Source organism: Cajanus cajan, chromosome 1 (genome assembly GCF_000230855.2).
Source record: "Cajanus cajan strain Asha chromosome 1, NIPB_CcT2T_4, whole genome shotgun sequence".
Taxonomy (NCBI): domain Eukaryota; kingdom Viridiplantae; phylum Streptophyta; class Magnoliopsida; order Fabales; family Fabaceae; genus Cajanus; species Cajanus cajan.
Window position 1 is genome coordinate 70,704,267 of NC_138517.1, and position 12,590 is coordinate 70,716,856.

A 12,590-nucleotide genomic window follows, 5' to 3' on the forward strand; every position below is an offset into this window, starting at 1 on the left:
ACTATGGTTGGTTTTATATTTGCTAACCCTTATATTTCCATGATGTGGACTGTGATGATCTCACTATGTGGGGGAGCAGATCAGGTATGAGGCTTTGGGATAACTAGGAGTCTTTTGGATAGCTGCTTTGAGAAGTGGCTAGGTTTAGAGCTTGACCAACACCTAGGGTGCCTTATTTTGATGTTTTCATGACGTTGTAATTACATTATCTTTTTGGATTACTGTATAACTTTACTGAGGATGATGACTCTGTTATAAAAGATTATGTTATATATTTTGGAAACAATTTATATGTTATTGTATATTTACACTCTAGCGTAGCTGGCTTTTGCTCTATTTTCTTTATTTTATATTATTTTATTTTGGTTGGTTATTGATGTGACGGCCTAGGGTGGGTCGTTACACCTGTAGGGTAGTAGCTCCACTTGGTCTCTTATTTCTAAATTAAGACCACTTAAGAATCTAGCTACAGTTGTAGCTTCCTCTTCCCTTATGCATGCCCTCATCATTAAAAGCTCCATTTGTTGCCTGTAGTGTTCTACAGACATATCCCTTTGTTGGAGCCTTTGGAGCTTATTCATAAGCTCCCTCCCATAATAGGTGGGAATGTGCCTCCTTCTCATGGCACTTTTGAGATCATTCCAATATTGAATTGGAGGATCATTGTGGAGGCGTCTCTCTCTTTCTAGAGCTGTCCACCAATACATGGCATGCCCTTGGAAGCTAAGGGTAGCCAGAGGGACTTTTCTCTCTTCACTTACCCTGTGGCAAGCAAAGAGTTGCTCAACTTTCATCTCCCAATCTAAGTATACTTCCACATCATCTTTACCAAAGAAATGTGGGAGGTCAACTTTGACTTCCCTAGGTCTTATGGACCTTCTAGGAGTGTGTTGGTAGTGATCCCCTTGATTCATGCTTTCATTAGGGGATGTATATTGGGAATGTGAGCTCCTACTCTTTTTTCTATGTTTTCTCATGTCTTCTTTCAACTTTTCTTCCTCTTGTCTTAAAATTCTCAATTCTTCCTCAAGGTAAGCAAGTTGTCCTTCTCTTTCAATCTTTTCTTTTTCTCTTTGAATGGACTCTTGCTTTTTCCATAGCTTAAGTGATTTGAGCGCTTTAGTGATATATGAAAGACTTTTTGGAGAGCCATCACTTTCACTATTGGAGGAATTTTGAGACATTTTAATTCAAGAAGATTTTTCCACACAAAAATAGTTTTTATGAAAATAAGATTTTTGGGAAGTGCTTTAGACTTGGCACTTGGAGGTCTAAGAGTACAAATTGAAATTTGGAGGGAGGTGAGCTACTAAAGAGCCACTTAATAACCAAGCCTCTTCAAGTAAAAATCTCTAAACCCCCTTGTACTTTTGTCTTGCAGAAAGAAATTTCACAAAGATCTTTTCTCAAAGAAAAATAACAAACAAGTGCCTAAGTGTACAATTATATGATGCTTGAAAACATAAAGGAAAGAAAACATAAATTGCTTAAAAACTTAAATTGCTGAAAACATAAATTGCTTGAAAACTTAAAGACAAGAAAACATAAACTAGACGTGGAAAGCAATTAAACCTAGGTGAGAGCTTGAAAGGCACCAAAGACCTTCAAGGACCCTCTCACAAGTACTACATGAATTTTAATATGAGAACACTTAAGGAGAGATGGAGATACACTAAAGGCACTCCAAGACACTCCTTAATAAAGGCCTTGTACAAAAATTTGGAAATCAAAAATTACAAGAAAAATGAAATTCAAATTTTCTTCAAATGAAATGCAAATTCACACTCCAAATGAAATGTAAATTCACATTCAAATGAAATTAGTAGCTGCACTTAATTTCAAAGAAAAAAAATTAGCCACTAATTAGAGACAAATTTTAGAGACGGATTTTGTAAGGAAAAACAAGTTTTAGAAACTAAAAATTCCGTCACTAAAATTAGTCTCTAAATTTTCACAAAAATTTTCACAAATAATTTGACTCCTTCTTGCTCCAATCCAGCCACCAAACTGCAGCCTCACAAGGTGTTTCACTCCTCTTTTAGAAGCAACCTTGACTTTGGTCACTTCTAGGTGTTTTCAAGAGTCTTGCCACCAAGAGAGAACAAGCTCCCTAAGCAACCACCAAAGCCTTCAAGTTGACTTCCTTTGCCTTGGCCTCCTACACCTTTTAAGAAGCACTCAACCACCTTCAAGACTGGAATATTAGTGTAAAAACTGAAAATGCACAATTTAGAATGGCTACACCAAATGGTAGAATGAATTGATACAAACTAGAAGGAGTTTCACAAAAAAAATGACAAGCAACAATTAAGGCTAATTTGGAAAGCTAGAACACAAGAGATATCCTATCAAAGGCACTAGAATGGATTACAAAACAAAAGCTAAGATTAGAAACAAAAATAAGACACAATTTATGTGGCTGGACCGAAAAATATGTAAGCAAATGCACACCAAAACCGAGAGCTAGTTTCACTAGATTTTTCACTCCTTTTGCCTTTTTCTATTGCTATTTTTTTTCTTTTCTTTTTGCAAAATATTTTTCACTTCTTTTTCTTGGAGTAATCAGGAGTTTAAATGCCTTTTGATCACTTATAAGTCTCGGTTTTAGGTTATAAAAACTGCAGCAAAAATTTCACACAAAACAAGAGGTGTTTACATGCATTTTGTAACTAGTGCTTCACAATTTTGTAGTGTTTTTAGGTCAAATTTTTAAGCACTCATTCTTTTGTTTTTATCATGCATTTAGAACACTTAAACCTCTGTTTTGTCTCTGTTTTAATGTTTATAAAATTGTAATAGGTTTCAGCCACAAAAAGTCTCAAGGAAAAACCTAATAGGAATTAGTGTTTATGAAATTTGTTTTGACAAAACTTTTATCAAGACATAATAGAAACCTAACTCTAGGAAATTTTCTAGAACTAATAGCAAATTAAGAACTCAAACATGTAAAGAAAAAGCACATATAGTAAGGTTCAGATTTAATAAGAAAATACACAAAAATTTCGGACACAAACAACACAAAGAAAAATTAGGTCAAACAAGCTAATCTAGGAAGTTTCAACAAGAAAAAGGACTACACATGACTTCTATGACAAAACAAGAGATTCAAAAACAAAATCTATGCTCAATGAATGTTGTCCAATCACGAACACATGTGAATGAATGGAGAAGACTCAAGCAAAAACAAAAACGCACAAGTTCAAGAGTCCTAGAAGCACAAAACCGAAATTGATTCACAAGAATAGGAACAAGCAAAAATGAATCAATTAATTCATACTTGACATATAGGATCCATCAAACATTGTATTAGAACTAGATCCATGCAGCAAACACATATTTAAGACATAGAAAAGGAAGATTAGACAACACAGATTCAAGTAGAAAAAGTTAGAAACAAAAACCTCAAGAGCACTAGGCTCTAGATACCAAAAATGATGGAACTACTTGGAGGTGTCACAACCCGAAAATTTCCGATCTCGCGACTAAAGGTTTAGACATCCTTTTAAAGATCTCATTAATTAAGGAATGCCCGGACACCAGACTAATCCTTAATTAATGGTTTTGAAAATAGGTTCATGGAGTCGCCACCAATATTTTACTCAAAACATTGGAAAAAGAAAAGGTTTTTAAAGATCCAACAATGGCCTTGATAACCAGAATTAGGTTCGGGGGTTGGTTACGTGTAGGGAAGGTATTAAGCACCCCTACAGCGCCCTCAATCGGTACCCTATGATGAAGTTAACATGATAAGAATTAATAAATTAAATATTGAAGCCCTTTTATTAATATTTATTTACATATTTAAAATATAAATTAAGCAATTAACCATAAAATATCTACATTATGACGTTTATTATAACAAAAAAGGATAAAGATGAAAAATAAAAGGAAGAGAAGAAGATTGACTGAAATACCTCTTGAACAAGCTTTATTGAATCTTCAAATATGAAGAAGGTGCTTTGTGGCGACCTTTCACACTATAGTATGCCTCACAAATCTCAAGAAATACAATAGGAGGGAGAGAGAATATAGAGATGCGACACAAATCTCAAGAAATATAATAAAAGGGAGAGAGATAGAGAATTTTCGTGCTCAAAGGAGTCTTATTCGAAATTTTTCTGGGCCCCTAGAGAACTGTGCCCGAGGCTTCAATTTATAGGGATCAGATGTGGGCCGGAACGGCCCGTTCTGAATTCGGAACGGCCCGTTCTGAATTCGGAACGGCCCGTTCTGAATTCGGAACGGCCCGTTCTGAATTCGGAACGGGCCGTTCCGGATCTGAACGTTATGTTCAGATTACGCACCCTGGAACAGCCCGTTCCATAGTAGAAATTAACACATATTTGTCATTTCCAGAACGGCCCGTTCCAAATTTGACTTGTTTGGAACGGTCCGTTCCGGTATTGGATTTTTAGTTGTTTTAGTCACGTTGGAACGGCCCGTTTCGAGGTTCGAAACGGGCCGTTCCGATTCTGGAACAGCCCGTTCCGGGCTACTAAAACAACCTTATTTGACCTTTAGGCCTTCTAATATCATGTCTTGTTGTTTGCCTGCTTCGAGAGCTCCTTTCCTTCATGATGTAGGTCCATTTTCTTGTTTGTGTGCCTCTTGGACGAAATTGGGTGTCTACAGGAGAATGATGTTCCTTCAAGTTCTCCATACTTAGGACCGTGAACTCTTGAGGTAGACCTTAGAAGAAGCTTGAAACTCCACGAAGAAGTCTTCAATGGAGGAGAAGCCTTAAGGTGATTCGGTTACTCCTAGCTTGTTGTAGAAGCTTGAGGAACCAAGGTTAAGGTTGAAGAACCTTTGGTAGGAACCTAGAGAGAAAATTCTCTACGGTTTTGGAGAGACTCTTGAGAGAGAAATCTGAAGTTTATTTCTCAAATTTGTCAAAAGTGAGTACAAGTGAAGGAATTACAAATATGTAGGGAGAGGTAGCTTCTAGGAGAAGCTAACCTTAACCATGGTTCACTAGGAACCATGGTAAGGTGTAGCTAACCTTCCATGGTTTATAAAACTTGTAGGAGAAGCTTCCTTGACCATGGTTCACTTAAGAACCATGGTAAAGTCAACTCAACCTACTAAGGTTTAGAAACTTGGAAGGGAAGCTACTAAGCTTGGAGGAGGAGACTTGAAATCTTTGGCCAAAGAGAGACTTGGAGAGCTAGGCGGCCAAGTGCTCAAATTGCTCCATGATTTAATTCAAAAATGTTTGATTTTGTTTAGTTAGGTTCATCATATGATGATGAGACCTAGCTAAATCAAATCTATGAAAAATTAGGAGCAAAATGAGTCCAATATGTAAAATTTTGCCTAGGCCCAGTCCTGGTCCAATTACTAGTCACACCCTCAAGCATTGCTAAATGCCACCCTTTTTTCCCTATTGAAAAAATACAAAATGAATGTATCAACTAAGGAGGTTAAATGGAGTTAAACTCTCCAAGTAGCCCACCTTAAAATCAATATACAAACACTAGAAAAAATAAGTAAAGTGCCTCACAAATACAAAGGCAAAAATAACCTATACAAGAGACTATGTAAAAACTATACAATATACACAAGTAGAACTAGGCCTTCTCTTTATGATTGAGTGGTCCAAGTGAAGAATACCTTGGGCTTGGAAAGGCCATTAGTCTTCAAGAGGTCCAACTCTTCTTGAATTCTTCTAGCCATAGCTCTAGTGACTGGGCCCTTGGCCCATGGTCTATCACTTAATCTGTGAAGAGGTTGATGTTGTATACGTTTGCTTAATTCGTGTAGGAAAATCTTGAGTTAATCTTTGCTTAGTTGGTTAACTTGGATGGAACAAGGATTAAGTGGTTAATAGAGTAATCTTTTGAGAACCAGGGATAAAAGAGTTTTGCAATCCGAACAAGGAGCCAATCTATTTTACTTGCTGTGTTATCTGCGTTTATTGTGTTACAAACTGAATTTCTGAACCAAACCCCCCACTTCGTGTGTTTAAGCCTTTAACAGTAAAAGACAGTCCTTGGGAGACCACCTAGGAGTGACTTCCTAGTACTACATTTAATTGTATTTATTTGACTGGATACGGCTTCAATCAATGTGCTTGCCAAAAGGTATTCGGTGTGCGTGGCAACCGAGGGGTGCTTTGAGGGCTTACATACTTTTGGATTGCACGGCCGGGTAAGGGTATTTGGTATGTGTAATTTACATTTTTCCCAGCACACTAGATATCCTTATTTTGTGTGTGTATGTTTTCATTCTACATAGTTTCATTTCAGTGGTTGTTCTAACAGCTTTCTGACTGTAATTTTCTCTGTATTTTACTTTTTCCCAACAAGAAATTTGTTGACTTTATATGTTCTGGAGCTATGCTTTTAAGAACATTATTGTTGTATAAATATGATAAAGTCTAGGTGCTTAAAAAGACTTGCTTTTCAGATGGGGAATTTTTCACTTCAATATTTGCAATTTCCATGCGTGTTTGGATAATTTAAGAAAAAACGTAGAAGCTAGAGTTTATTATTTAACAATTGTATGACTGCTTGTTGTTGCTTTAATGTACTATTCACAATTCAGGTTTGTGAAGAAATGCAGAAGCTTTTATGCTTATTTTAATTGGTTTTGCTTCAGGTTTTTAACTTTAACCGACCAGTCTCTATTAGTTTGAAAGAAATCTTAATTTGTGATGGACGACCATCCTTAGAGCTTCATGTGGGACCCATCACTAGGTCCATGGCTAGGAGATTGGAAAAAGATAAGAAAGCTAAAACTCCTAGAGACATGTTTCTCATGGCTAAAGAATACTAATCAGTCTCCTAAACCTTGTTAGCATAGAATTTACTTTTATTCCTATTTTACCCTTGTCTTTAATTTTTCATTTTTACCCTTGTATTTTGGGTATCTTAGACATAGGATTTATTTTACTTGAATTTCCCATTTTACCCTTGTATTTTGGGGTATCTTAGTCATAGGATTTATTTTTACTTGTATTTCCCATTTTACCCTTGTATTATGGGGTGCCTTAGATTATAGGATATTTTTTTTTGGACTAGGGTATTTTATTAAGGTGAGAAAATAGGCCTAGACGTATTTTCTGGTAGTCTTGGAATTATTTTTGGACTTGGTAAGGTTTAGGCCCAAGTAGAGGGCACCTAGGTTGCAATGGTCTTATCATGCACCTAGATGTAGCTTAACCAAATCCAAAGATTCTATCCTTGGCTAGCAAGTAGCATCTAGGGTTAATTTAGGTTTTATTTGAAGTGCATTTGGCTTGCATTTTTTGGCCAAGCACTCTCAAATGCAACCCTAAATGCTTTCTCCCTTCTATAAATACCCTAGGCTATGCAACTTGTAATCACTTTGGAATTTATGATATTGAGAGAGCCTTTGAGCCTTAATATCCTTCCTTAGTCACCTTGGTCATTTCGGCCACCTATCTTCATCATCTTCACCGTGAGTGTTCTCACCTTTAGGAGTGGCCTTCATCCATCAATGAAGTGAGTCAAAATCCCTGTCGCCACCCGCCGAAACGGACCTTGGCATTCGCGACGATGGTCGGACTCTTTTTAAAGTTTTGGAAAAAAGATGGATTGTTAGAGCGACTTATTCTCAAACTGAGACCTCATCGAACTAACAATATTTATTAAATGATTCTCACCAACCTATGTTAATCCCAAACGGGACCCTCCATAGATTAGCGGTTTTCGTAGAAAGAAGGGTTCTTGGAGTCGCCACCAATATTTTACTTAAAACATTGGAAAAAGATATAAGGCAATTGATTTTCGTAAATCAACTTTGGCCATTACAACCAGAGTCGGGTAAGGGAGTCGGTTACGTGCAAGGAAGGTGTTAGCACCCCACAACGCCCCTTTCGGGTTCCCTATGACGTATTATTTCATAAATAACAGTGTAAAGTTACTAAATTACCCCTATTTATTAGAAACGATTATAGATAAAATATTTACATGATGAAAGCTCTAAACATGCAACGCAACAATCAAAAAGCGGTAAAAGAAGAGATTTGGAAAGAAACCTTCGAAGCGGGCTTTTATATATTCAAAACGGAGTTTTTAGGAGGCTTTTTGGCGCTCCTTCCCACTACACGTCCGCTCGCTCCTTTCCCTAAAGATAATTTTTACTATGGAAATCAAAGAGATTTCCCTTCGACTTGTTCGAGTCTCAAGCTAATGGCTCATGACTCAAGAACTTCGTCGGATTGGCTCTCGGAGAGACTTCTAGGGCAGAGAATAGCTCAAAAACCCAAGAATACTCAGCACGAGGGTCCAGAAGTCTGGAAAAAGTGTGGGAGGACGTGCCAATGACGTCCTATTTATAGGATTGAGGCGCAATACGGCCTGGGAGGTCAATACGGCCCGTACTGGGTTTTTGAACTACAGTACGGTCGTATTGAATTTGGTACGGCCGTACTGAAGTTCAAAAACTTCAGTACGGCCGTATTGATTTCACTACGGCCCGTACTGAGTTTTTTGAACTACAGTACGGCCGTATTGAATTTGGTACGGCCGTACTGAAGTTCAAAAACTTCAGTACGGCCGTATTGAGTTCACTACGGCCGTATTGCAGTTCAAATGGCTCAGTACGGTCGTACTGATCCTCTGGGAGGGTGTATTGAGCTCCAATCCTCGCACACCCTTATTCTAAGCTACTCTAAGACTTCTAGACCTACAAAGAATCATCCTAGGGTCTTCCAGGAGTCCTTCCGGCTAACTTTCCTTCGGTCTTCGAGAGTCTTTGAGTCTTATTTCCGACCCGGACAATTTTAGGGGTCTACAATCCCTAGAGTACCATTCTATCATTTCATCAAACACCTAGCCTCTCCATAAACACCATTCGGTCATCTTCATCATCAAGGCTACCTTGAGTTCCATGATCCAAGGAGTTTGATTTTTCCTCTTTGATACTCCTCAATCAATCCATGCAAGCAGGGTTGCCATCAATTTGAAACATGAAAAATAAAACCAAACTAAACAAACAACTTGTATTTTTTTAGTTATCCTAATTAAGTCATAGACAATATTTTGTGACATTCATGAAATATAAAAGTAGTGAAGAAAATTAGAAAACGTGATTATGCGCAAAATATGAAGTATTGATAATCTTGGCTCTTAGTATTTATTAGCATTTAGCAATCGAAGTTTGTTAGAGAAATAAAATGGTGTTTGCAACATGTGAAGTCACTTATTGAGATTGAGGACAAGTCACGAGTTGATTGATTATGTAAATGGGGTTATTTTAAAATTATTTACACCTTTGGAACTGTTTACTATAGTGTTGTTATGGGTCATAGCTATACTAATGCCACATGTAATTTATTTTTTTTAAAAGCCATGAAAGTTATGTAATAAAATTAAAGTCCCTATAGCCGGTAGCGATCCAACTAAAGTCGACAACAGTTTAATTTTTTTTGTACGAAGTCGCTATAGACTATAACACCTAAAAGCTTTAAAAAAAATAATTAAATGAAGTTACTACAGGCTATAGTGACACCATTTAATTATTTTTTTTAAAAATCATTAATTTATTAGTAATAAAATAAAAATAAAAGTATTATTTTTATTAGTAATAAAACAAAATTTTCATAAATTATTAAATAAATAAAAGTATAAAATAAATATTAATTAAGTATATTAAACGTTAGGTCGTTATCCTCCATAACGATTAACATGTTTTTTTAAAATTTAATTTACATAATTTGTAAACATATTAAAATTTGTAAAATATTAATTTATATTTAAAAAAATGAAGATAATATAATTTGATAAAAATGTTTTAAAAAATAAATTAAAAAATAAAATTCAAATATTTGTATGAATTTAAATATTTACAAAATTAATAAATGGACAAATTAATTTATAAAATTTATTTTTTATACGCTAATTAAATGAAGTCCTACAACCTACACCATTTAATTATTTTTTGTAAAAAAAAAATTAACATATTTAAATTTTTAACATATAATGTTTTTAAAAAAATTAAATTTATTTATATTTTTTAAGACTAACATAAAATATTAAAAAAAAGTAAATTAAATTTTTAATTGAATTATCTAATATAAAAAAATATAAGTAAAATTTATTATCAGTTAAATAAAAAATTAATAAATTATTAAAAAATAAAAGTGTAAAATAAATATTAATTCAATATATAAAATATAACATCGCTAGAGGATAGCGATTCATTTTGTTTATAAATTTAATTTATATCATTTGTAAACATATTGAAATATTTAAAATATTAATTTACGTTTAATAAATTGAAGATAATATAATTTCTTAAAAAATAAAATTAAAGGTAATATAATTTCTTTTTTTCATTTTTTTTTACTAGAGTGAGGTACTATTCAAAGTTGTTATGGCGTGACTTTAAAGTCGTTATGGTTCATAGCGGTCTTTGTTTTTTTTATTTTATTTTATTTTCAGAATTTTTTATATTTTTTTATTTTGTTTTTCTTCTGTTACTTACTTTTTTTTTTTCATTTTTTAACATTTTTTTTCAGTGTTTTATCCATTTTTTTTAAAGCTTTTCTTTATAAAAAAATGGATTTATTTTAATGATAATTATTTTTATTTAAACTTATTTTAAAAAATACTACTAATTTATTTTTTGTTGAGTGAACTATTTTGTATTATTTTTAAAAAAATATTTTTTTTTGTAAACTATTAAAATATTTTAAATTATCAAACTCTTAAAAAAAATATTTCAATAAATATTTTTTTTATGAAAAAATATTTTTAAAAAAATTGAGCCATTTGAGATGTTGAAATAAATATATTTTTATTATTTTTATTTTTTTCATTCTTTTTACCAGAGTCGGTGCTGTTTAAAGTCACTTTTGTCCATAGCGACTTCTATTTTTTTATGTTAATTTATTTTATTTTTAAAATTTTTTATTTTTACATTTTGTTTTCCTTCTGTTACTCACTTATTTTTTTCACTTTTTTAACATTTTTTTTCAGAGTCTTTTTCCATAGTCTTTAAAGCTTTTCTTTATAAAAATGGATTTGTTTTAATGTTAATTATTTTTAAAAAATCTTATTTTTTTGTAAATTATTAAAATGTTTTAAATGATCAACTCTTAAAATAAATTTATTTTAAAAAATAAAATTTTTATGAAAAGAATTATTTTAAAAAAAATTGAGTCATTTGAGATGTTGAAATAACCGGTAATGATACTACTAAAGTGGCTACAATTGGTGGCGACTCTTGCATGACTAAATTCAATCCTTTTTCAAAAAAAAAAAATTACTATGACTAATAATAACACTATAGTAAAGAGTCTTAAAAATATAAATAATTTCAAAACAACCTCATTTACATAATTAGTTTAAAAAAAAAAAAAACACTTACAATATTGAATCAGCCCAAGTCCCGACTAATTAATGTTTTAGGCTTTTAGTATTGTAAGATTACACAAGCTAATACCGTTGAAAGATTTCACAATTATTTATCTTAGTATTTATTATAATACTGATTAATGTTGAGGACAGATGATAGTGTTTATTATAAATCACATATAGGCAATATAGACGTAGGAGATTAATATTAGTTTTTTTAATTTAATATCAGTCGCTCATTTTGATTATATGAATAAATTAAAAAAAATCATTGATTGATATTGCGGTTGATGAAATGAAAGCCCCACAATTCTTCTTCCGCCTTTGAAGTTTGAAGAGGAGTTCTAAAAATTTCCTGTCGATATAATATTTAATATTATTAATAGTGAAATTAAGCATACTTGAATTTTGAATGCATACTTAATTCAAGCGTCGTTTCTTGATTTTTGAGTCACTTTTCTAAAGGCTCGACAATTGTTCAGTGCATTCGTCCAAGCTAGATTTCCATTTTTGTAGCACCCATATGCATGTATGCCTTTATGTTATATCTAAAAGACTCAAATATATGCGATTTAAATAGTTGCAAATCCTGGTTTTAACATGAAGAAAGTATATATTTCAATGAAAACAATATGTTTGTGCTTCAATTAATGAAACTTTTTTATTTTTTATTTCTATTGATCTTTTTCTTGTTTCTATATTACTGAATTTTATATATTATATACTTATATTGAAAATCTATTCATATACAATTTAATTTTTAGAGTAAAAGAAAAACGTGAGAGAAATTCATAACTTAATTAGGTACTTAATTGAAAAAATTAGGTACTTAATTGAAAAAATTAGGTACTTAATTTAAAAAATTAGGAATTTTATATATATGCGTTGTATATTTGTGTTTTCTCTAATAAGTGATTTAACAGTATGTGTTAGTTTATTTATTTTTTTAACATATATTTTATATTGACTAGTAACTTAGTGTTTGACTAAGTTAACTAAAATTAAATACGGATGTTACTTTTAGTTCTCATTTTATTATATGTTTTATTAATTGTTACTAGTTGTTTTAATTTTCTTTAATAAATTTTTGTGAATAGAATCACTATTGTCATTACAAGATAAAATAAGTGTCAGCTAGTAATTATACAAATACTGTCAAAAAATTTGACGCTATTTTAAGATGTAACATCAACATTTTTGACACTAAACTTAATTTGAGTTTAGTGTCGAAAAAGTCGAAGTTATTATTTAAATATAGCGTCATTT